The sequence below is a fragment of the Monodelphis domestica genome, chromosome 6 (genome assembly GCF_027887165.1).
Source record: "Monodelphis domestica isolate mMonDom1 chromosome 6, mMonDom1.pri, whole genome shotgun sequence".
NCBI classification, from domain to species: Eukaryota; Metazoa; Chordata; class Mammalia; order Didelphimorphia; family Didelphidae; genus Monodelphis; species Monodelphis domestica.
This window is the reverse complement of record NC_077232.1, coordinates 102,418,531-102,446,066: the sequence shown is the minus strand read 5'-3', so window position 1 is coordinate 102,446,066 and position 27,536 is coordinate 102,418,531.

Below are 27,536 nucleotides of genomic sequence, written 5' to 3'. Positions count from 1 at the left end.
ATAAACATTATGAAAACAAAATATAACCAAGGGAATAGAAAGGAAGCAGCATTACTACTTCAAAGAAGCCTTATTTTCATGAAAAACAATGCTGTGATTAACATCAGTTTTCTACCCTTGAGGTACATTTTTTCCTCAAAATTCTTTTGTACATTATTCATAGACATAACTTAAAGAGCTAATCTGGCTCCAACCTGATTGGCTGTTGTGTGGCAACCACATTGTTTTGCTGTGTCTTAATTTTTTTTCACTGCAGAGTCCATCTGAATGGCAGGTTGAATTCAAAAACTGGTTCTGCAAATACTTCCTTTTTGCTGCTCAGACAGAGGTAATCCTTGACTTATAAAAATGATGAATCAAGCTAAGCTTTGGAAGATTTCCAAGGCATGGTTACATAGGTGAAAGGGGATGATTTTTTTCTTGTTTATTTTGTATTTGATGTTTCTGAGAGTCTTCAGAGAAAGGAGAAACATTGGATTTATACATATGAAATAAATATATATATATATATACCTATATATAATGTTTATAGAGGAATACAAATAATTTTTTGGAGTAATTTAATTAAACTGGTTTTTCTAAATATAAAAGATTTGAGATTCTAATGGGGTGGAAGATACACTTGCACAGATAACGATGATAGATATAAGTGAGTGAGGTCAAAGTGGGAGGGAAAGGCATTTTCCATATTTTTTAGCCTCCAAAATGAATTTTTTTAACCATTTTATTTGCTATATCTCAATTTAGAAAGTGATTCTTAATTTTTTGAAATGAACACTTGATTTCCAGAGCATGCAACAAAGCTACTCAAGAAACTCACATCATATTTCAAAGAATAAATGGAGCTATTACATATTTTTATGCTTCTTGAACTTTCTTAAGCTAATTTATTGAGTACTTCATTAGTCACTCTTAGAAATAATGATGAATGATCCCATCTTCTCCTGTGACTCTGTGAAACTGAGTCCACACACACACACACACACACACACACACACACACACACACACATACATAAAAGAGAAAAAAAAAACACAAAATCTCAAGTCAATCAAGAAAAGCCCATTAGGAAGTCAGACTTGCTTAACACTTTAGATCGATTTGATTATTTCAAAAATAATTAATTTATGTTCATGGAAAAATACTTAGAATCTCAATTGATAGTAAGAAATGGTTTGGTTCATTTTTGTTTTTATTATGTTGGAACTAAGGAAAGCAAAATAGTTACACCAAAATTGTGTATTCACATCCCTCTTAAGTAATGGAAAATTTAGATTTACTATACTTTCATAGTTCCTTTCTGCTGCTTTCTATATTTTATCATAATATGGAAAATGTCTTTCTATAGCATATATTAATACAAGTACCCCTTCCAATGTGTGGCTTACCTCCAGCCCAATTCCCCTTTCAGAAAGTTATTTATCTGATTGAACTCTATATTCAAGAGAGAATGTGTCTCTTTGTGGTAACAAAAATAAAAATAAGGTCATAGATTTGGGCAACAAATTATAGGACATGAATATACAAGGATAAGAAATTATAAATATTAGTAATTTGGAGAAAATGGCAATATTTGTATAAAAAAGTAAGCAGAATTAAGAAATATTAAGTATAATAATACTAATTACAAAAGTAAAATTAGTTCAATTTTGATGAACTGAAATGAATCATTTCAGTCATAGAAAATTGAAACTAAAACAAGCTTTCCTCTCATATGAAAGGTACAGGATTATGGTTATAGAATTATTTATATTTCTTGGAGATGTTAATGTAGTTTTTATTCATAGAAATTATTTCCATGTATGTCAGCCCCACCATTCTTTCCCCTCATCATCGAAGGCATTATCTGGCAAAGAGATACATATATGTAGATTAAATATTTCATGTTTCCATTGTTCATGCTCTGGAAAGTGAACATTCACAGGTTATTGGTCAAATAATAAATCTGTGGCTGTATATAGTGCTCTCTTGGTTCTACTCATTTCACTCTTCATTATCTTCTTTTCAGGTTCTTTTAAAAATTAATTTGCTTGTTTCTTATGGCATAATAGTATTCCATCAAAATCATATACCACAAGTTTTAGTTTAGCTAATTTTTTTTCATTAGTTCATGTGTTTGCTTTTTACTTGGCTTTAAGAATAAAATTATTGGAGAAGGAATACAGTAGAAGAGAATATCGGGCTATTATGTTTAAAATCTACACTAAAATGTTAAATAATTTAAAAGGAATGAAAATGCTATTTCACTTACCATCTGAGTATACTAAATGATTTGTCACCCTAACCATTTAATATTTTTAAAAAGCTATATTTACAAAGCAGATGGTAGTTCTATATAAAGTATAGTATGTATATAATCTTCCTATATAAGAATTATTCTAATATCTATCTTCCTTCTTGACCTTTGAAACATCCAAATGTTTTGCAGCAGCATGGCAAGTGACCTGTAATATTTTTACTCCTCTCTAACTGGTATGTTAACTTTTCATAAATGCTGCCATCTAGAGTTCATAATTTCAACTGTTAGGAATATGGTTCTAAATTGTTCATGGTGTAGTTATATTTCCATAGCTTCACTAAGTGAATAACATTAGGTTGATTGAGTTCATGTTTACAAATGTTCAAAACATTCTAATCATTAGTCAGAGGAAATAATGGTGAAATATTGTAAGTGAATGAATTTTATGGTCATTTTTCAAGGAGTATGAGTTGTTTGTGAAATATTTGGAAAATATCCTGACATTCCTGGTTAGGGAGATTGATTTATGAATGTAAACAATGGATTATGCATATCTAATTGCTTTGAATGTGATAAGATATACTATCCTTTCACCTCCTTAGGTCTTGGAGCTCACTTTATCTATTAGAGTAACTGGTCTCCTTATCTGTAGTCTTTCTATTCTCCAAAACACAGCCTTCCCGCAATTTCCAAAAGAATATTCCTAACATACAGCAATAATCATACCTTTTCCCTACTCAACAATCTCCAATGACATCCCTCCTGAATACAGTGAATAAAAAACAAATTCTATTGCCTGCTAATCCTGTTCCTATACCGATTACCTTCATGCACTGCAAACTCTAGTCAAATGAGAGTAATTTCTTTCCTCCAGACTCATCCCATTTTTTCCCACCTTTATTCATTTTCACACATATTATTTCCTCTTCCTAGAATGGAATACCCAAATATCCCTCTGTTTAAATGCTATTCATTTAAAGGCTAGGTCATTTCATTCAAGATACTTTAATCCAATGCAAACAGAAATTACTCTTCCAAATCATTTGCTTAAGTTACACTGTTTATAGACACCAATTAAACATTTTTTTATTCTATCATTTGTTATGATTATTTATTTTTATGTTTCTTCCCCTCAGTAGTAGATTTTACTCTTGAGGATGAGGGTTTTTTTTTTTATGTTATGTCAGTCTCTGATGCAGGAAATTAAAAAGAAACTTTATAAATACTTATATCAGCTTTAATTGTTGAATTCAAGACAGGTCTGTGCATCATAATGTACAATGAATTTCATATCAGAGCATCTGAGTGCAGATCTTGGCTCTGCCACTTCATTTTAAAAGTCATGTTTTTCTTATTTTGAAATGAGAGGTTTAAATAATAGTGTCATAAAGTCCCTTCTAGCTCTAAACCTCTGATCCTATGACCCTCTTTTGGCCTCCCACAATAATAAAGATATTTGCAAATAGCCAAAACAACAAGAGTTAGGAAAACAGACACAAAACTTTGTGACTAAATAGTAATAGTAATGATGACTAAAAAACAGAAACCAATAATAACTCACTGTAACTTTGGAGTTTGTTGCTCTTGATACTAATAGTGACAGTAGCAACAATAAAATCTCACAACAAAAATAGTAACACAAGTTTGTCAGATGATTACAGTTTCACAAACATTGCCAATCCTCTCTTATATCCACATATATATATTCTCTCTTTTTTTAAAGAATGTTCAATTTTACTTTTATAAATGGGCATATACTTGTACAATTTCAGTCACAAAGTTCACTAGCTCTCCTCGCTTTGGAAAATAAAATAAGGTTGGCAGGAGGCAGAGAATTGTGTAAGGGAAGTGGGGAAGACCATAAAAAGAAACTTGGGAAGCAACAGACCATGACAACTCTTAATTAAGGGCCATTGTGTCCCCAATTGTTCATTGTTCAAGCCTGTCTTTATTCATCGATTATTGACTTCATAAGGCTACTTAATAGGCACCCCTGTGGTCTATCTGATTAATCTTTTAGCAAGGCATACCAACATTCCACAGGAATATTTGGTGACAGAAAATTGTCAAAGTAGCTGGAAGGGTTTGGATGTTGGAATGCCTAGGAGCAAGCATACTTCTTTGAAATAATAGGAAGTAATAACTAATGATGGTTTGTCATGCGCTCTTTTATGAAGTAGCTCCATTTCTTAGGAATTCGAGGTATTGTTATAATATAAAATCAAAGACCTGCAAATATTCATGGAAAAAAAGGCATCTTCTATGAACCATGAAATGAAAAATCACATCTTATTATTTTAATATTTTGCTTTTAAAAAAATTACTTGATTCACTTTCAGATTTGGTGTTTGATTTCATACTTTCCTCGATGTATTACAAAGCCTTCTGGAAAACTGGGTGGGAAGGAATATTGTTCTAACAACTGAGAAACATTAGTTATTTAAATTTATACAATGTGTAGTGGTTTCAATGTATTACAATTGAGTTTGTTCACGGAATGGTGGTTATGTGAGAGATTTTTTGAATTCTAAACCTTTTCTCCTTGTAAGGGTTAAAATAGAGGTTTTGACAAAATAAGAGAGCAGCTTTTAATAATTTAAGTTTTAATGAGAATATAGTAGAGTTGTAAATTAATATTATCCCTTTAAGCCAGAAAAAAGAAAATTTCTAGCAGCTTTTAACAATTAACAATTTAGTTTAATTAAAATAGAGATAATAAAAGAATATAGCAAAATGAATATAGTAAAGGAGGGAAATATAGTAAAATGATAGAGAAAGAATATTTCCTAATGTCTATACTAGCTATCCTATAACTACCTAATAAATACCTATAATCACTACCTAAACTGCCTATATCTACCTATAAATACCACTAATAACAGCCACCCCACAAAGGTCCAACCCAATCCAGCCCAATAAAAACCAACCAAATCATTGTTTCATCCAACCCCAATTAGCTCTGTCAATGAAGAACAGCCACTTTCCAAAAGGTTCAAGAAAGATGAAAAACCTAATAGCTCCAAAGCCCCAAACCCAAAATCAAAAAGCCATCTAAACTTTAAAGGCTAAAGACAAAAACTCTCTCTGTAAGCTCAGGCTTGCCTTTCATATTCCAGCAAGTAAACGCCAACCACCAACCCAATACACTCCTAGCAGCCAACTTCCCAGTAATTGCCAAGCCTATCAGGAACTGACCACCTAACCAAGTCACACCTGGTCCCTTTTCTTTATCTCACTTCCTGTCTCTATGGTTCCTCCTTCCTATCTCTACAATCTCTCCTTCCTGTCTCTATGGTTTCTACTTCCTGTCACTGTGGGCTGCTTACTCTCTACACATCTATATGGTAAGAGGACCTCCAGGCCTCCTGTTAAATTTTAAAAAAGGAATAAGGAATTCCTTTTTACTCCCTCATATCCTTTACAATATATAGTCATAAACTAGATCCTAACCCTTGATAAGAGACTTAAGTTGAGAGATTGGATGTAGGGATATGAATGGCTTCTCACTATTACTTGAAATATATATGAATTTCATTCAATTATCATCAACTATTTTTAAAGCAACTACAATATTTAATAGTTAGCTAGTGTACTGTATAAAGTGTGGGACCTGTATTGAGGAAAATTCATCTTCCTGAGTTCAAATTTGACCTCAGATACTTATTTTCTGTGTGATATCATGCAAGTTATTTTGGCCTCTGTTTTTTCATTTGTAAAATGATGAAGATGGAAATTACAAACAACTCCAGTATCCTTGCCAAGAAAATTCCAAGTTTGGTCCCAAAGAGTCGGACATGACTAAAATTGACATTTCAACCACTGTATTAGAGAGAGGGGATACAAAGATGAAAAAATATGCTTGTCCTGCCATGCATCAAGGAGCTAATAGTTTAGTTAGCATAAAGGATTTATAAATTATATAACCTAGAAAAGTTGCATTTGACTCTCAGAATTAGTTTTGTTTTTTAATCTATAAAATGAGGATCATGAATGGCACTTTTCTTATAAGGATAAAATGAAATCATAAATATAAACTGACTTGTTAAACTTAAAGTATGATTTGTATATTAGCTATCACATTAAGGGGTGTATGGGGTGTTCAGGGAGGGATAGTATCTCTGGTATGGAGGGCTTCTCATGCCTTCTTAGGGCAGCTCTCCAGCCTCTGACCCCCACCTGACACCCAGCTCTCACTTGTGGCTCCCAGTAGCTGCTAGCATGCGGCAGTGGCCACACCCCGGGCAACTGCTTTGACAGGCCGGCTAAACTTAGTGAGGGTAGCCATAAGGTGAACCTGGGTGAACCAGGGCTTTGCTCACCCAGCATGTGAAGACTGCTTCGGTGGAACAGACAGAAGAAACCAATAAGAAAGTTCAACAGCTGAGAGGGCGACGCAGCAAAGCACTGTGGAGTGCTTAGGGCGTGTTGGAGCACAAAGGACAACAGGGCCATCCAATGCAGCTGAGGAAGTCTCCAGGTGTAAAGACTTTTCGTGCCAATGAACCCAGGCTTCCAACGCCAAGAGAGTGGGACTGTCTCTGTGCATCGACTTTTCCACTTAAATCTCCTTCACGCACAAGTATCTTTGTGCACACTCATCTATCATAGATGAAAACGCACAAAGACAATTGTCATCCTCTGTTACTGAGAGACTACTACTATTATCATTTTAAGGTGGGGGTGACAGGTCTGAGATACAAAGGAAATCTCCGTACAAAAGCCCTTCATCGAAATTAAAGAGGGAGAGGATTTTCTTCTTGGGTCACAGGTGGGAATGGTAGATAGAAGGTATCAAAGACAAAGAAGAGGTAGAACCTGAGATCAATATGGAAGGAAGAGAAGTGTGTCAGGAGGGAAAGATGAGCAGGAAATGGAATCTAGGCAAGGACAAAATGCAGAAATGGTTGTCTTACTGACTATGGAGTAATTTAAATGTTTTTCTTCTCTAGGCTACAAATAAGATTGGGCCATTGTTTGATAACAGTCCTTTTATGCCTTTCCTTTGAGGGAAGGGTAGAAAAGAGGAAGAAGAGAGTGTCCTACACCTACTCAAAGCAATTTGGGAAAGAGTCCAGAAAAAAAAAATCAGTAAAAGAAACATCTCACTTCAAATTCTGCTTCCTATGTTTATCACCTCTGTGACCTTGGATAAGTCTTTTAATAGCTCTGTGACTCAATTTCCTTTTCAGTAAAATGAAAGGGTAGACTCAAATAAGGTTCCAGCTCTAAATCAAAAATCCTTAGAAACTCAAAATTATTCTTAATTTACTGTTTGAAATTTTTCACAGTCACTAAAATAAATGAGCATTTCTCTATAAAAAGAAGATAAGGCAAAAAAATGTAAATCTTCAAATTTCTATTGGTTATATTTTTTTAAACCATGCATTCAAGATGTTATTATCAAACATGACCTAATCTTTATTGCCTTTTGAACTTCCTTCTGTTCTCTTCTAAGCATTTTTTAGATGTTAAATGACTATCTTTATTTTATTTTATTTGAGGAACACTATTACTAATCTCTCTTCCCTCTTCCCTATCTAACACCCCAAATGCAAAAAAAAAAAAAGAAAAAGAAAAACAGTTCTCAAAATAAAGATGCATAGTAAAACAAACAAACAAAAAAGACACATTTATAACATCCAAATTGTATCCTCATTTTGCACCTTGAGACTATCCCCTATCAGGAGGTAGGTAGTATGCTTCAAAATTTTTAATTTGGAGTCATGTTCAGTCATTGCAATGACAATAGTACTTACATCTTTCATGTTTGCTTTTTTTATAGTGTTGATATGTTAAAAATTATTTTCCTCATTCATACCTTCCTCTTCAAAACATGCAGGAAAAGAACCTATTTGTTCTAAAATATTTATAGCAGAACACTATGTGGTAGCAAAGAATTGGAAATTGAAGGATGTCCATCAATTGAAGAATGGCTAAACAAGTTGTGGCATATAATTGAAATGAAATACTATTGTGCCCTAAGAAATGACAGGGTAATTAAAAAAAAATAACATGGAAAGAACTACATGAAATTATGAAAAGTTAAATGAGTAGAGTCAAGAAAACTTGTATACAATAGAAATGTTGGAAGAATTATTTGTATATGTCCACCTCCAGAGACAGAACTGATAAATAGAATTAGTAAGACATAGTTTTTCATATATATCTTTTCATTAAATAATACTTCTTTAATGGGGAAGGGGAAAGGGATATTTTAAAGTAACAAATAAATATAAATTAAAAGAAAACTTTTATACTATTAACAGAATATAAATTATCACCAATCTAATAGGGATAGTAGATAAATAATTCTGGGGAACTCAGGAACATAGCATATAGAGAGAAGTTGGACCAGATCTCAGAAGTCATCTAATCTTATTGTCTGTACATAATAAGAAAGGGAGGACTACAGAGATTAAGTGATTTGCCTAAGGTCACAGAGAAGACTAAAAATTTAAGCCAAAGTCCTCAAAATCCATATCTGAAACTCTATTATTTTCCCTACTTAAAGAGAAAAAAAAAATATGTTATCCATTCATGTATGGCTCTGTGTTTAAGTAAAATACACAACCATAGATTGTCTTTCAGTAATTAGTATGTTGATCTTAAGAAATTCCTGTAACTTTAGCCCAGAATGGATGCTTAATAAATGTTTATCAATTATTCATTATTATTGATTAATTAAAGATGCCAAACAAATTATTAGTATTATCTATTACAGCTCTCTAGATAGAGGATCTGTATAAAAAAATTCTTCTGCAGTAAAATTTCTAATTATAGTATACTAGGAAATCAAGGAAGATTATGGATCTTCTTGTCCATTGCTTTCCTTTTGAAGATGAGAAAATAAAACAACTTGCTCAATGTCAAACGTTTAATAGTAGAGCCAGTAGTTGATCTTAGATCTCGTGACGTCCAGTTCACTGCTGTAGGCCAGTTAAAAGTTAAACATCTGTCTTTTATCTCATAGGGATGAAATTTTTCTTCCTTCCTAATGGCATAAGCATTGTACCCCTAGAATCTCGGGCACACTATTATCAGGGAAATTCTTTTGCTCCCTTACACCCTTTGACTCCCAACCCAAAACATCTGACCCAGAAAGGATTATCCTCCTTTGATTGTCCCATTGGTTTGAGATGGAAAAAGACACACCTCATCCATAGGTCCTCCAAATCACAAGAACCACCCCATGCCTTAGGGCAAACCTCCTCCCCAACCCTTTGCTCCAGAGTCATGTCCTCAATGCTATAAAAGAATATAAAAACCCCAGAATTGAGGCATTCTGGGAGCAACCGTCCAGGTTGCTCCATGCTGGCTTGCTGTCCTCCTAAGAAGCAGCTTTTCCACCCATGCTGTCCCACCTAGGAGGCAGGCTTCTGCCTATGCTGCCTCCTGGTCATATTCAACATTACTTTCCAAATGAATAAATTTCTCTTTATTTTTAAGCCACATTTCAGAGTCTTGCATTCTTGAAAAAGGTATCCTTCCCAAACCCCAGGGTTCACCTCTGAACCCCACAACACTAATGTTAAATGAAAATTAGAGTTAGTAGTACTAGGAGATCAGGCAAAAAGTAGTTGGGATTATCATTTCTTTATTTATCTATTTAACAAATAAATACTTTTTGTGAATAAGACTATGGACTTGTAAAAAAGGATGAAAGTCATGTTTTTACCCACCTCCTTTTCAAATTCTATAATTGAATTAGCAGAGTCAGACATGATGGACAGATTCCAGCAGTGAAATGCATCAGGGTGGCAGTTCCACATTTCAAACAATGAGGCACATGGCTTTGATAGACACATCTCAAGATACTGAGGTGAGAGGCATCTTAGATATGCTATTTCCAACTCATGAATTAAATTAGAAGAAAGGACGAAATTGGATTTAATCCACTGAGTAAAAAGCATTCTGCATATCTATAGAGAAGGAGATATCTTGTCATTGGCCATAGACCATATCATCTTCACACAGAATAATGAATGAATAAATAAAATTATCACTATGGGAAGGAAATAATTAAGAATTTGGATTTCCTTAACTTAGAAGGATTCCCATAATTTGTCTTTGAATAGTTAGGTGCCTCAATTAATAGGGAACAAGACTTGGAGTCAAGAATACTGGGATTCAGATCTAGTCTCAGACACTTACTAGCAATGTGAACCTGGACAAGTCACTGAGTACTGTTTGCCTCAGTTTCCTCATCTGTAAATTAGCAGGAGAAGGAAATGGCAAAACATTCCAAATTAAAAAAAGAAAAACCTGAAATGCATTCATAAAGAATCAGACAGGACTGAGAATGAATGAATAATAACAACATACATCTCCTCTTCACTCAATCTGCACAGTTGTCATTAAACTGATAAAATACTCTTCTGACCTGAATTACTAATACATTGGAGGCTGAGTTATCTCAATTCCAATAGCACTATGTGCATGAAATCCAAAGTAATCTCTCCATATGGGAATGCTCTCTCCCTTATCTAATCTCATTTGGTCTCATATTCCTTTACTTCATTCAAAGTCAAATTTGTATTATTACTATTTTTGCACATTTTTTATCTTTAATAGTAATTGTTAAACTCACTGAAAAGAGAAACCACATTTTATCATTTGCACATAGAAAATAATTAATGGGCATTTGTGAACAATGAACATACCATAGGATCATAAATTCCCATTTACTAACTCTGTGTCCCTGGACAAGTCATTTAATCTCTGTTTGCTTCAGTTTTTCAAATTATGAAATGGAGATGATAATAATCACACTTATCTCCATGGATTGTTACAAGGATCAAATGAGATAATAATTATAAAATGCTGAGCATTGTGTCTGGCACATAATGAGCTGTATAAATGTTAGTTATCTATTTTCTTCATGATCAACATCATTATTACTTAGAATGAAAAGAAATCTTAGAGGCTCTCTAATCCAAACCCCTAATTTTGCAAATGAGGAAACTGGAGCCTATAGATTTAAAATGAATTGTACAAGGTCACACAAATAATTTATATGAATGAGAAGTAGAATTTGAATTCAGGTCTTAAAACACCATAGCCAACATTTTTTACCTCCCAATGGATGATCTATCTCCAAAACCAATTCAACAAACATTTGCTAAGTGTAAACTATGTCCAAAGTCCTGTGCTAGATGCCACAGATATAAAATTAAAAATAAAGAGTCTCTTTACTCAAGAAATATGTAGACTAATGGGAGACAACAAAAATTAGCCAAAGTTGGGCTGGTTGTCTACATTTTACTTCATTTTTTAGAAACAAGGCTTTAAGAAGATACAGTAGATGCTACTCTTTCCTTATGCTCTGTGCAAAGCCTAATCCATGGTGAGCCTCTAATTAGTTAAAATAATCCACTATGAAAATGTGAAGTTAAATCAAAACATTACAGTTTTTTTTTTTCCCAAAGAGAAATGTATAACATGAATGTTCTCCAACTTATTTGGAGAATACACAGGTAGAGGTAAAACACATACCAAAGTGATCTAGAAGGAAACATTTTTAAAGATCCCATGAGATAGTCTTATACAAATTGTACCCTTATATGAAGTACTATGTTGGGATATTAGATTTATCAGAAAGACATTATTTATAATTTTTGCTGCTTAGAAATAAAGGAATTACCTAGGGAAGAGGGTAAGTACCTCAGGAGAAAATTTTGACATCCCAAACATTATTTGAAATATTCAGGTAAAGAAGCATTTCCAGTATTTTCTTAAGAATGACTTGGCATTTAACTTATGGATATCAAATTACAAATACAATACCTATAGAATTCTTATTTTCTGCAAGGAGGGAGCAACTTTTGGAGAAACAGCCTGGCTTTTATGCTTTCTAACTTCTGCCTCATTGTAACAAGTTGTCATTCACTGAGCCACTCCTTTGACTCTTTTAACAAGAATATTAGGTTTCTTGAGGGTCATGTCATAACAAATAAATTTGAAATCTCTACGTGATGCCTTCATGTCTTTAGCCTCTGAGGCATGAGATTGCTTGCATTTGCAGCTACCCTTGGGCTAAATAAAATAATATGAACAAACAGATTATTGAGAAGATTTGGGTGTTCTTCTGATGTTTAAGAATTTAAAGATAAATGGGTGCCAACTTTTTGGAAACTACTCCTCTCTTCCTCCCTCCCCTCCCTTCCACCCTTGGATAGGATTCAAGTCTTAAAAGCCAACTTTGATTCAGCCTTTGTATATGTATTGTAAAGACCATCTAAATTCTTCCTTCACAGATTTTAAGAACTAGAGGAGAACAAAAGAAGTTCACAGAAATAGGGACTGCTGGTTGGGGAGGGGGGGGGCAGTAAGAGCACTTCCTCATGTAGTAGGAGATATGATATTTTTACAGTTAATAGACTTTATAGGATTCGAAGATAAAATCCTTAAAATATCATCCTTCTTAAACCTGTGAAGAATGGCAGCTCCATGCATACTTTCCGCTCTATAAAACTTTTAACCAGTTTATCAGTCCAGTAGAATGCCATCATAAATGTATCGTTTTAATAAGCTATCATGAACTATTTCTAAAAAGGAATTCTTTAATTGTTTTTCACCAAGTATAAAGTGAAATTGAGAATAAAGATCAGCTAAATTATAGATTCAGAGTAATAAACCAATGATCTGCTAATGTCAAAGGTGAGATGACATTTCTTAGGGTTCCTTCTTTTCATACATATATAGAGACATACAAATTTAAAGCGAAAGGAATCTTAGAGATCATCTAGTTCAACTCTCTGCTATTGATTTTAGGGAAACTGATGTCTGAAGAAATGGAGTGATAGCATCACAGTCGCAGGCTTTGAGTAGCAGAGGAAGGACATGAAGTCTATATAATCTAGTTCCAAATTTGATGCTCTCTCTACTATATCACAATATGATCCCCTCTTTTTGCAGATGAGAAAACTGAAACTCCAAGAACTGAAGTGAATAAGCCAAGATCAAAGTGCTATTTAGAGGATCAGAACCAGAACTAAAACCAGGAATTCCTAATTTTCTTAGTGAAGTATACATTCAGATGTATCACATCACTGTTGACTTCTGAAATGACTTTCTTTCCAGGTTCATAGGACATAATCAAGATTCCATGATGACTACTGCTTATCATCTAAAACTGTTACTACAGAAATAATGTTTCAATCCTTTTATGAACTTTTACTATGCTATGAAAAAGTATGGTAATGAGGAAAGAGTTCAGGATTTGGAGTCAGAGGTCCTATTTGCCACTCACTCTCTGGACAATGACTCTAGAGTATTTATTTAACCTCATTAGGCTTTGATTTCCTTATATGTAAAATGAGGGTGCTAGACTATATGATTCCTCTATTATCTTTTTACCTCTCAATCCAATAAACATAAACTCATTAAAAACTGTCTCTAGTTTAGATAGCCTTGTCAAATTTCAAGCTCAGGTGGGAAGAAAATAAATTTGTGAGCAGAAAGAATAGCCCCAAAAGGTAGAGAAATAAGAGAATAGGACAATGAAAGATGTCAAAAAGGAAGAATGAGAAAAGGGAAATAAGAATGAAAATAGAAAATAAAAGAAGGTTCTGGGGTGTAATGGGTAGTAAAACAGGAAAATATATAATTCAGAACAGATAGGGCAGGAGAATGTTAGGCTGAGATTTGCAACTTGTTGACTATTATATATAATGGCCACACATTGAGATCTGATATTGGCAATGATTTCATTACTCTTGTGTGACTTGCTAATAAGTCTCTCCTTTATTGGATTTATGTAGTTGTGATTTATGGATGCCTCCCTTAATAGAAAAATCTTCAAACTTTGGCTGATTTGGGCATTGATTTGAATAGATAGACATAGATAAAATGAGGAAAATAGATGGAAACAGACATGGAGGTGGGAAGGAGGTGAATGAGAGAGAGAGAAGAAGAAAAGAAGAAGAAGAAAAGAAGAAGAAGGAGAAGAAGAAGAAGAAGAAGAAGAAGAAGAAGAAGAAGAAGAAAAAGAAGAAGAAGAAGAAGAAGAAGAAGAAGAAGAAGAAAAAGAAGAAGAAAGAAGGAGGAGGAAGAAGAAGAAGAAAGAAGGAGGAGGAGGAGGAGTAATAGGAGGAGGAAGAGGAGGAGGAGGAGGAGGAGGATAAAGGAGAACCTTGGGCTTCTAGGCCTGGCTCTTCAATTCACTGAGCCTCCTAGCTACTCCTCCTTATTAGTTTGACCAATAATCTTTCCTAAATAATAATTAAGCAATTAACATTCATTAGTTTTACAAAAGAATATTTACTGATGGATAAAGAGTCCATATACAAAAACCTCTATAAACAAAAGCCTGTACTTTTCTACTGCCTTAGAAAGGTAAGGAGAAACCTCAATATTGTCTTTTTTTCAGATCCATTAACTGATCCAAAGTTCATTCAAAAAAAAATTTTAAAGCATTTAAGCAACCTGAGATGAAGGATCATTTATCATCTGCTAAAATGAAAAACTTGAACCAACCTGAGAACACTTAAATTTTTTCAGGGCCAAATGAATAATATCAGACAAGCCAGACTGTAGATAGACAGACAGACAGACAGACAGACGGACAGACAGATAGACAGACAGACAGACAGACAGACAGATAGATAAATAGATAGATAGATAGATAGATAGATAGATAGATAGATAGATAGATAGATATCCATGTGTAGATATTCATTCATCTATAGATGCTAACTAGCTAAATGAGAGATAGATGCACCAACACAGCTGATGCTAAAATAAATTCCATCCCTTCATATAAACGCTCAAACAAAAAGAGCCTTTAGTCCAACCTTCTAATTTTACATGTGAGGAAATTGAGACCTACAGAGATTAAATGACATAGTCAGAGTCCCACAGTAATCAGAAGTCTTTTGACACCAGAGCCACAGTTCTTTAACTGTACTAGAACTCTATTCCACACTATCAGAAAATGTTTTTGGAAGTCATATTTAATGGTTTACTAGATTTTCCCCCCTTAATTAATTCATTTAAAAGTACAAAAGTGAAAATATTTGAATGTCATAAAGTCACTTGTCAAAAGACCTACGATTTTCTCAACGTAGGGAACCTTCCTCCACCAGGGCATATGTAGTTTAGTTATGGCATAGGGATTTGTGTGAGGCGGACTGGGATGAAGTGATTTCTCAGTATCACTCAGCTAGTGTTAGAAGTTAAATCTGCAATCATGGCTTCCTTTATTATAGTCACTCTGACACTCTTCTCTGAGTCAAGCTGCCTCTCTCTCCTTGGTGACAATGCTGCTTAAATTACTAGTAATATTTCCTTTCCTGGAAAGCCTCATAATGAACATGGGTGGGGTAGTTTCCCAATAGAAGGCCCTAAACAAGCTTGAACTATAATGTGGCTTCAGAATCCATGCCTCTCTCCCTGTGCTTTTTAAGACAGCTGAGTAAATAAGGGAAATCTGAAGAAAGTGTCCCTTTTCCTGTATGCTTTTTCATTTGAGCATGTGAGCTACAAGATGACCACATCTATAGCTATAAGTAAATTGATATCTGGATGGGGTCTCTGACCACCCCACCCCCACCCCAGCAGTGCTGAGCTCCATGATTTGGGAGAAAGAATTTAGTTCCTCACTGGAAAATGCTAGATAGGCCTTCTCTCCCATAGATGAGTGCCTTAGTCGTTGGAAAAAAAAAATACTAAAACAAGGCCAGTAGCAGATTTTCTAGTTAATGATCCTTAAGGAATCATTACAAACTACTTATTTATGTAAGTAAGCATGCTATCCTTCTGGGATGACAAGCCTTCTCATGTCAAAATTAATACAGTGGATAATCTTTTCTCTGGGATGATTGTCTGTTTCTATTGCTGAGTCTTTGCAGAATTAGCAGACCAAAGCCTACAACTCCACACTGGATGTTGGTTTCATGTTGTGTTGCCTGAAGGAAAAATGCCTGAGGTATGTTGTAATCATTATTATATGACATTGTGATCTTCTACACAGTCTCCATTTCTATTGGGGAAAGGAAAACAATCCAAAATTTAGTAGAAGGAATCTAAATAAGATATGAAAAAAAAAATTGTTATTTTGACCTCCAACATGGAGGAAAATTCTAGAATAAATAAATTCCTATTTAGCTCTTTTTCTATCCAACTAATCCGTCTTATTAATCATCCTTATTCTAGAACAGAAATAGGATAAATGTGAAGCAGGGTTGTCTCAAGGGGTTCTGCTCTCTTCTAGCTTGACCTTAGGGATATCTGGTCCAGTCCCAAATCATAACTAATGATGGAGACCTGGAATATATTCTAGTCATCTGTGCATTGTTACACTGTAGCACACAGGAGATATTTCTAAGATTATCAGTGGCACAAATTAAATTTGCCAAAGAAAAGTCAGACTCTGTCTGACCTTAAAGCTAGAGCACCTTTACCACTAGAAAGCAGGGCAGCTAAGGTTCAGCTAAGAAGTCAACATTGTTTTCCTCTATGTTTGAAGAAAATCTAGGTTAAATAAATGATTCAGAAATAAACTCTAAAGTCCTTTCCTCTGTAGTTTATTTTGTCGTTTTGTATTTTTTCAGAGAAGAATACTTATTGCCAAATCAGTGAATTCATAAGTATCAAGATCACCTCATCTACCCTTGATATTTCCCTAAATTTCAGGAGAATAGGAAACATCTCTAAGATAGAGCTTCTGTTTTTATGAGCTTTTAATTTTTAAGTCAGAATGAATATAGCTGATGAAGCTCTAGATTTGGAGTTGAAACTCTCCTTCCATCATTTACTATTAACATGATCTTAAATATCATTGAAACTTTCTGGGCATCAGTTTTTATCATGTATAAATGGAGGGGGATTGGGTTAGATCTCTCCTAAAGTTCCTTGCAACTCTAAATCTGTATCTCTCTGGCCTGGTATAGCACCCCAAAAACTTGCCCAAAATCAATGAATCTATTATCTGTGGATCTCATTTCTTGGTTGAACAGTTTTAGTGAAAAAAACTTGTTGAGTTTTCTGTACTTATTGGGTGTGGGGTTTTTTGTTTGTTTGTTTGTTTGTTTTTCTTCTGTTCTGGCAACCTAGTGAATTCATTCCAAACAAGCATATGTGTGAAGGACTCAAAATAGCCAAAGGCTTCCTTTGAGTATGTTAGAAATTTCAACAATATCCCTAGATTCCTACTGCTTCTAGCGTCCTATGTTGTTCTTTTAGAGGCTGAAACCAGGCCAATGGATCATGCAAAGTAGCAAGAAGTAATAAAAATAGTTCTATGAAGCTAATACTAATCAACAAAAAAGAAAAAAAGCTAAGATTCATTAAATTTTCCCCACAGATACCAGACCAAAGTTTTACTTATCAGACCAAAGACTTACTCATTTAGTTCTAAATTCCATATTGTAATTAGAATATGAACCCACTGGACTGTAGGCTGGCAAAAATAGTAGAACGCATGGTATACGAGCATTATTTGTTTTAGTTTTACTATATTGTATTTTCAGTTCAAAATTATTCCTATCCCCCTACTTTTCCCCTACCCACTGAGGGCAAAAAATATGATTCTTATTATGCAGATGAAGTCATACAAAACAAATGTTCACTTTAGCCATGTTGGAAAAAAACAAAAAACAAGAAAACTAAAGTGAAAAAATATGCTTTAGTCTCTACTTAGAGTTCATCAGTTTTCTCTCTCTGGAGATAGAAAACATTTTCATCATGAGAATTGTATTGATTAGACTAGTTAAGTCTTTTACATTTGATTATCATTAACATATTTCTATTACTATGTACAGTGTTCTCATGGTTCCATTTACTCCACTTTGCAACAGTTCATATAAGTCTTCCAAGGTTTTCTGAAAGCATTCTGCTTATTATTTCTTATAGCACAATAGTATTCCATTACAATCATATACCACAACTTGTTTAGTCATTCTCTAATTGATGGATATACCCTTAATTTTCAATTTTTTGCTGTCACAAAAAGATCTGCTATAAATATCTTTGCAAATATCAGCTTTTTTCTTTTGATTATATGAGCATCATTTGAAGAAACTTAGTATTTATAGTTTAAAAAGTGAGATTAAAGAAGAAAGAGGGATGGAGGGCAAAAGTAATTCAAGTAATTGAAGTATAGATATGTAGAATAGGGAGATTAGACTTGTTCTGCTTGGGACCCAAGGGCAGGTCTAGGATTGAGGAAGGAAATTTACCTTTAGTTTTATGCAAAGGAAAACCTTGCTACCCACCAAAATTATCCAAAAATGGTTTAGGGTGGTCGAGTAGGAAAAGTACTGGAACTGGTATTGGAGGATCTGGTTTCAAGTCATGGTTCTGACACTATCATAGATGTGTTACCTTTACAATAATTACCTCCTTCTGGGACTCAGACTCTGACTGAGATTCATGGTACTAAAAGTCTGTACTAAATCTGTGGGATCAAACTCAAATGGACACTTGGATCACTAATCCTTCCAAAAGAATCCCTGGCCAATTTAGTTTTAAAATTTACTATTATCTATGTTTCACTGTACTTTTATTTATATAAACAAATATTTTAATCTGCTACAAGCTGGACTTGTGTGTGTTGCAGGCTGAGTGTCTGACTCCTCTCTACAAAATAAACTCTGATTCCTTCCAGCTCTAGGATTCCATGAAAAGAGGAACTTTTGAGTCTTAAAGAATTTTCTATGTAGAAAAGAAAAAGATAAATCATCAAAATTTATAATCCTTGTAGATAGGTCCCAATTTGACTAAAGTAGTAGGAGTACTGGACCTAGACATACAAAACCTGGGTTTGAAACCTTAGAACAAAATTTTCCAATAGTGTGGCCCAGGCAAATACTTCAAACTTTCTTAAATGTAAAATGAAAATAATATTATTTGTTCTGCTTGGTTCACAGAGTCACTCTGAGAAAAGTGATTTATAAAGCACTGTAGAAATGTGCATCATTATACTATTATGTTACCATTATTATTACTCTTATTGTCATCCTTATGAATGTTATTAATTCAATTAATTCAAGCAAGTTTATATTAGGTGCTTCCCTTTTATCCCCAGGAGTTTCCAAAGGTCCTATTTGATTCTATTTAACTTCCCATACCTTCCATATCTAGATGCATTGTCCTGAACAATGATCTTTATTATCCTGAACAATTTTTTATTGTCCGGGGTGATGCAAGAAAGGACAGTTAGATTTAGACAAAATCTGGATGTTTCAATCTTGACTCCTCCACTTTAGCATGGATGACCTTGGGGAAGTCACTCCAGGTTTAAGTTTTTACATCTCATCTGTAAAATTAGGGTGTTGAACTATGCTAAACCAGTTCCCATCCAACTCCAAGTCTGTGATCTGTGATTCAGTCTTTTCTCATAAGAAAAATTCATTTGTTTTCACTGGAATATGTGAATTAGAACTATCAACTAACAGAAATTGAAAGGCTATTAGTGATCCAACCCTCTCAGGTTTGTTTGTTATTGTTTTTTAACTAAGGCACTAAGTTGAAATAGGCTTTCAACAACAAATCAGAGACAAAGAATAACCAGAAAATTCAATTATCCCAAGATCACCTTCCCTCATCATTCTGGTTAATCAAGGTTTTCCTTCACTCTTGAGTAATTCAGCATGTGGTCTTAGGAAATCTTTCTCCTTGTTTCTAGAATGTCCCTTTAGAGTAAGAGTGTTGCACCTGGAAGCAAGAAGCCACATCCCACCCAAGGGAAAATGGAATCTGTGCTCTGTTTTATGGACTATCTGGCACAAAGCATCAGGAGAGAATATGGCCTCTGCAACTGCCAGAGAAAACAACGTAAAAGGATCTCGTTTGTTTTCCTTCTGTCAGTACAGTTGATTCATAATGTTAGTGGTAAAAGAAGTTTAGAAGAATAGGTCAGGGATCACCAATCCTTTCTGAGCAGTTTTATTATCTTAGTAGATTTAAGTTAAGATGGAAATAACAGTGGAAATCTCTGATAAGCAATCAAAAGAGTTGTTGTTAAAGAAGATGTGATTTTGGTATGAGGAAAGCGAAATGCAGTTTATCATCTTCAAAGAAAATATTTTCAGAGAAAGCATGTTATCCTGGAACAAACAATGAACTTGATATCCGAATAATAACTGGTCAATTACATGGTGTTTTTAGAATTTTACATTTATAATTTTATTTGATTAAAATTGATTAATAATAATAACCAACACTTATGATAGTGTCTCAAGGCTTACAAAAACACTGTGAAAATATTTTCTCACTTTATCTTCACAAAAATCTTGGGAAGTAGATGCTATTATTGTTCCATTTTTTTAGGTGGAGGAAACTGAGGCAGGCAAAGATTAAGTGATTTGTCCTGGCTCACAAAGCTATTAAGTATCTGAAGCCATATTTGTTCTCAGTACTTACTTGAGTCTAGTGCTCTAACCACCATGTTACCTAGCTGCTTTTTAGAGGAGGAAGAGGGCGAAACATGTGTAATACTACCTTCATTTTACAGATGAGGAAATTGAAGCCCAAGTATTTCAAGTGACTTCTGACCCATATTCAGTTTCTATTTTTCTCACTTGCTAGTTGGCACAGTGCATAGGTCATTGGATCTGGAGTCAGGTTCAAATCTGGCCTCAAATATTTACTAGCTAGGTGACCATTGGCCAGTCACTTAGTCCTGTTTGCTTCAGTCACCTCATCTATAAAATGAGTTGAAAAAGGAAATGGCAAACCACTTCAGTGTCTCTACAAAGAAAAACACAAATGGGGACATTATAAATCAGACATGACTGAAACAATTGACCCTGAGAAAGTCATTTAAGCTTTCTGAGTCACAGTTCCTTCATATGTAAAATGAGATTGATAATAATAATTGAAAGTACCTGTTTTACAAAGATGTATTGATTCAAATGGAATGAGGCATAAGATATATTTCATAACCTTAAAGAGCTATTTAAGAACTCAGATTGCAACAGTTCTTTAAGGTCAACAAAGTAATTCCATACATGTATTAAAATGTGGAATTTTGGTAGTTAAGAACTTTCAAAGAGGTAGGATAAAATGTCATATCATATTTCTTTGAAAAATAATTTTAATTTATATGCTTTGTCCCAGAATTTGCTCCAGAATCCCCATTTATCAGAGTCACCTCATATAATAAATCATATTTTCAAAGAAAAAAATAGAATTAGAAGATATTCAGCAAAATTTTTAATACATCAAAAAAAGTACAAACATATAGACATTATATGTACATGTGCTTTCCCTCTCAACAAAAAGCAGAATCTGAGGTTCTTTTCAAATCTCTCCTTTAAGTTTATACTTGTTCTTTGTAATTTAATAATATTTATTGTTTTTGTGGTTGTTCTTTCCATTTACATTGTTGTTCCATTGTATATTTTCTTGTCTCTGCTTCAGATAATGTAAAGAGTTCTATATTTATCTGTATTCATTCTATATTCAATTTTTCACAGTAGACTAATATTTCATTATATTCATATATCAAAATTTAATTGGAAATCCTCACAATGAATGGTATCTACTTTTTGTTTCCAGTTCTGGCAACCACAAGGATATTGCTATAAATAACTTGGTGTATATAGGGAATTACCTCTCATCAATTACCTCGGCATATAATTTGAGTAGTGGAATCTTTGAGTCAAAGGTATAGACATTTTAGTCATTTCATTTGAATAATTTGAGATTTTGTTTTAAAGTTGTTGTACTGATTCACAGCTCTCTTAAAAATGAACTCTCACAGCTCTCAACATTGCCTATTCCCATCTGTTAGCATCTTTACCAATTCCCTGGGACTCAAGTGAAGTTTTAAGGTTTTTTCTGATGAACCCTCTATTTTATTAGGGATGATGTGGAACATTCTTATGGTTGTTAATATATTGTATTTCTTCTTCAAAGAACTACTTGTTTATATCCTTTTTTCATTTATCTATTAGGAAATTACTTTTGGCCTTCTCAAATTCCCTATCTGTATGTCTCAGGCTTTTTTTTTTTTTCACTTACACACTGGAAATGAAGACCAAAAGCAAAACCACCCTTCCAAGGAATCTAAGATAGAAAGAAGTCTCTTGCCCAGGATTGATCATCTAGTCAGAGCTTCCTGACTTCTGATTATCACTCTATTTACTATATACCATATTGCCTTTTTGTAATCTAAATAACACAAGAAATTAATATTTAACAATAAAACACATCACCAATAAAAAAAACTGAAGAAAAAAAGTGTTCAAATCATAGGATACCTCAAAGAGATATGATAATGTTGGGCACATTATCTCACCCCACTAAATCAGATATTTTTGAAAGGAAAACAAGATACGTGGACAACTTATTCTGCCTTATTTATTCAACATTTCAAGTGAATCTTGATAATAAATCAGCATAGTTTTCCTTTCTTTCATAAACACAGATTATGACACTTCCTTACAGGCAAAATCTTTTATGTGAGGTAGTGAAAATTATTTATCATTTCATGAGCAATATTCTGATCTTGGAGATCTCTGCATTTACCCAGGCTAGCCTCTGAATCACATTCTGTCACTGGAGTCAAAGCTTTATTGCTTTTGTAAGACATGGAGACTTAGCGACTCATTGTTCTATCCTCTAACACTGAGTCATCCATATCATACAATGATATAATCATTACAAGATCATACAATGATCCAATATTACAAACATGTAATAAATACCTATTATATTCATGACAATTACATTGCCAAAAAATATTCCTTACTTTCAAGGAGCTTATATTTTAATGCATAATGGTGGGGTGCAGTACTACATATAAATAGATAAACATAGTTACATTTATGAAAATTTGAGGAGAGATAAATCTAAAAATTAGGAGAAGCAGAAAGTCTTCTCCTGGTGGCTGGGGCACAAGAGGACCTTAAACAAAGATAAAAATTCTAAGAGGTTTTGTTGGGAAGGGAATATGTCTTTGTCCTAGAGTTTAAGATACAATGTCATTGGTGTGAACAGTCTCCTGAAGAACCTTCATTATGGAACAAAATGTTGAAGATATTCAATGGGTAACCCACAACTAGAATTAATGAGAAATTAAAACTGTATACATAGATGTGAGACATCTGCTAGAGATAGTCATTATTGGTGCATAGGACCTGATACATTGTCATGAGCGAGAGGTATAAAGTATAAAATAAAATGGTTGATGACAAAGCCTTTGGAGGTTCTATGGGAAAGAGATGGATAATGATCCAGGAAAAGATACCAAAAAGGATATCAAGAAGGAGCAATCAGACAGGTAAGAGGAGAATCAGGAGAGAATAATACATGCAATCTTCAACTTTCACATGGATAACATTCCTAGAAAATTGTAAAAAAAAAATATTAAAAACCCCACAAATATTGATATATTAAGCCCAGGGGAAATATGTAGTGAGGTTTCTGTGACCACCAAAAATTGTAATCTTTCCCAAGGCATTGCTGAAAATACTCTTTTTTAATATGTAATTCTTTATAACAAAACACTAATTGTGATAATATGCAATTTTCCTAAAGGAGCATCTGTGAAATTACCGATAAAATACAATACAGAAAATAAAATTGGTAACATAAAGGAAAGTATTTTTCTCTTTAGTAATTCCCTAGAATTCTGTGACCTTTTCTGCTACCATCTCAATAAAAGATTCAATTTTAGATTATAGTCATTTTTATAAAATATTAAATTTACAGCACCATAAATAAAATTCTTAATACAAAAACATTTTTTAGCCTGAATCTTATCTTTCCATGTTTCAGATGGAAAGGGAAATGGCTGAGGGAAACCTCTCTACCTCATCCTTCCACTGAAAACCAAGAGAGAGGTTATTGGGCTTTAGTTGCTGCTATCAAAAGGCATTGAAATTGGTAAGATCTTCACATCACCTAGGACACTTTGTCCTTCATAGCTGGTGCATGATGTTACAGATCATGAAGGACATGTTACCTTGAAATAATCCATCAGCAGTATTTGCTACTTGCATCACTTTAGATCCTTAATGGTCTCAGAGTATGCAAGCATAGCAGAGGTAAGTTGACATTTAACTTGAGTCTACAATGATGTGATCAGTAGCCTTAAAAGTTTTTAGACAGCTAGTTGTTTAGGCTGTCAGTGTCTATAGACATTCTGACTAAAAGTTCATCTTATACTTTTATTTTTTCATTAAAGCCACATCTCTGACTTTGCAAGCTTGGGCATAGAGTCCAAAGGATTTTCATTATGCTTTAGGGGCATATTTGCATGTAAATCTTGAAATTTCCCAGACTTGTGAATGTTAAAAATTTCCCCATCAGGGAATTCTTAATTGGAACAAATTCCCTACTGAGAAACATTCCCCATTTTGATGTGAGAACTTGCCAGGATCAGAAATGGGAGGACCTCTACTCCAACAGTACTTAAGACTGCTTTAGGGGAAAAAAACTCCTTGCTAAACAATGAAAGTACTTGGACCCATGCTTATAATAAGGCAAGGAGTTCTTTGAGCCAGGCCTGTTTTTAGAATTGATACAATGGGATGCTAGGTACCTAAAAGGGTCGAGCAAGTTTTCTCTTGATGAGATTAGTTGACTCAGCTGTGTTTTCTCTCGTTCAGACTTACTGAGGAGATTGGTCGACTTAGCAGGAATTTAGATGGGCAGTCTTTTGGAAAGCGTCTACAGTGATTGGTAGATGTAGGGACTTAGGGGAGGTGACATGGGAGAAAAACCCCTATATAAGAAAAAGCAGAATCTCTTGAGAGATATCCTTTTGATATATCCTTTTAGAGGAATTCCTTTTGGAGGATCTCTGATGAGGACTGTTTGGGAAGAATCTCTTGAGAGAGGCTCTGGAGAAGGGAAGCTCTTGGAAGACAATCTCTAAGGAGGTCTCCCTGGAGCTCCTCTAAGGGGACTCTGTCCCTCTGGAGGCTCTGGAGAGAGGCTTTTTGGAACAGTCTCTGGCTGGAAGGCTCTCTGGTGAAGTCAGCTGAGATGGAGCTGGCCTGATGTCACTAGAATCCTTGTTTAGGCAGACCTTGTGGTGAGTGTTAAAAGACTGACTGACTGATTCTCTCTTAAGACTCAGGTCTAGGCCATATTGGCTTGAGGCCCTTCATAATTATTCCTTTCCTACTCTTTCTCTCTTTCTCTAATTCCTCATTATATTATTAATTAAAATTCTCTATAAAACCCAGTTGACTTGGGTATTTGAATAATTGGGAATATTTCCCTGGTGACCACCTTATATTTGATTTAAAAACCAAGACACTGTAGTGAAACATATTTTCTGCGGTCAAATTTATTCACCCTACCTTATATCTATCACAATTTATATCTTCTACCATTTTAATCACTACAGTTTAAGACCTCAACCATTTAAAATCTCACATGCAACACAAAACTCCATTTTTAAAAGCAAACAATGGAAATACACTACAAATTCATAGAGAGCTCTTTACGATAGTAAGATGAACAAGAACAGTGAAGCACCTAATAAAATATCAGTCACTCCAGAAACTTGCACATATCACATCTCATTTTTTTCAAATTTATTAGTTCAATGTTTTTCTTGCTTTCAATGTATTAGCCTCTGCTTCAAATTTCAGGATTTCTAATTTCGTGTTTAATTATGTTGGAGGGGTAATTTGTTTTATTTCTATTTTTTGGTTGTATATGCAGTTAATTTATTTGTTCTTTATCTACTTTTATTGATGTAAACTTTAAATATTTATATTGTCCCCTAAGTACTGCTTTGACTGCATCCCAAAAATGTTAGTATTTTGTGTCCTTGTTGTCACTCTCTTTAATGAAATTGTTGATTGTTTCTATGATTTTTTCCCTCTCCAGACTTTTGTTCATTATGAACTGAAAAGAATGCATTTAATATTTCTGCTTTTCTGCATTTGCTTGTTAGCCTTTTATATCCTATTATATGATTATTTTTGTGAGGGTGCCTGAATTGCTGAAGAAAAGGTAAATTTTCTATTCTCATTAAGTTTTCTATAGAAGTCTATCATCTAACTTTTCTAAAATTCTACTTAAACCATCTTAATTTCTTTCTTGTGCATTTTTTGGTTTGATTTATCTAAGTCCAAGTGGGGAAGATTAATTTGACCTGCTAAGATAGTGTTATATATTCCCTGTTGTAACTTATATAGTTTCTCCTTTGGAAATTTGAATGCAATGGCATTTGGTATATATATAAATATATTCCTATTGATATTTATCAGCTATGGTTCTTTTTTATCAATATGTAATTTTCTTCCTTCTCTCTTAATTAGGTTAATTTTCACTTTTACTTTGAAATCACATTTGCTACCACTGCATTTTTTAACTTTAGCTGAAGTATAATAGATTTTACTCTAGCCATTTACCTTTATTCTGTATGTATCTCCCTCCTTTAAATGAGTTTCTTGTATATTCATATTAATAGTCATGATTACTGTGTTTCTCTACATCTTATTTTCCCCTGTTTAATCTTCTTTCTCCCCTTTTAGCTTTTCCCATTTTACAAACATTTTTGCCTCTGTTTACCAGCCTCTGTGAAAATCCCCCTCCTTTTTTGTTCCTCCCTTCCTTCTTCTCTATAGAGTAAGGGAGATTTCTTTATGCAACTGAATGTGCATTTTATTCCCACTTTGTGCCAATTACAATGAAAGTAAGATTCAAGCATTGCCCACCATTCTCCCATCTTTCCTTTCACTATATTGATGTTTTTCTTATCTCCTCATGTGAGACAATTTCCTCCCAACCCTCTCTACTTTTCTCTTTATCCAGTGTATTAGTGTATTATTTTTTCTTAGTCCTTGATTTTTTTAACATCATCTCATTAAATTCAACTTACTCCTGCTCTCTGTATATATGTATATATATATATATATATATATATATATATATATATATATATATATATATATTCCTATTCATTGCTCTAATAGTGATAAAAATTCTTAAATATCTTTGGTCCCTGTAGTGATTAAAATAGTGGGTGCCATAAACCGTGGCAGATAAAAGAGTGTTTGTCTTAAATTGTGACCGCAGAAAATATGGTTTCAAGACAGTGTCTTGTTTTAAATCAAATAAAAGGTGATTGCCAGGGAAAAATTCCTAAATATTAAATATACCCAAGTCAGCTGGGTTTTTTAGAGATTTTAATTAATTCAAATGAGGAATTAGAGAGAGAGAGAGAGAGAGAGAGAGAGAGAGAGAGAGAGAGAGAGAGAGAGAGAGAGAGAGAGAAAGGGAATAATGAGAAAAAAAAATCTAGGCCAGCTTAGGCCAGCCTTAAGAGAGAGAGAGATCAGTCAGTCTTCAATCCACTCAACACAAGATTTATCCCAAGCAAAATTCTCCAGAG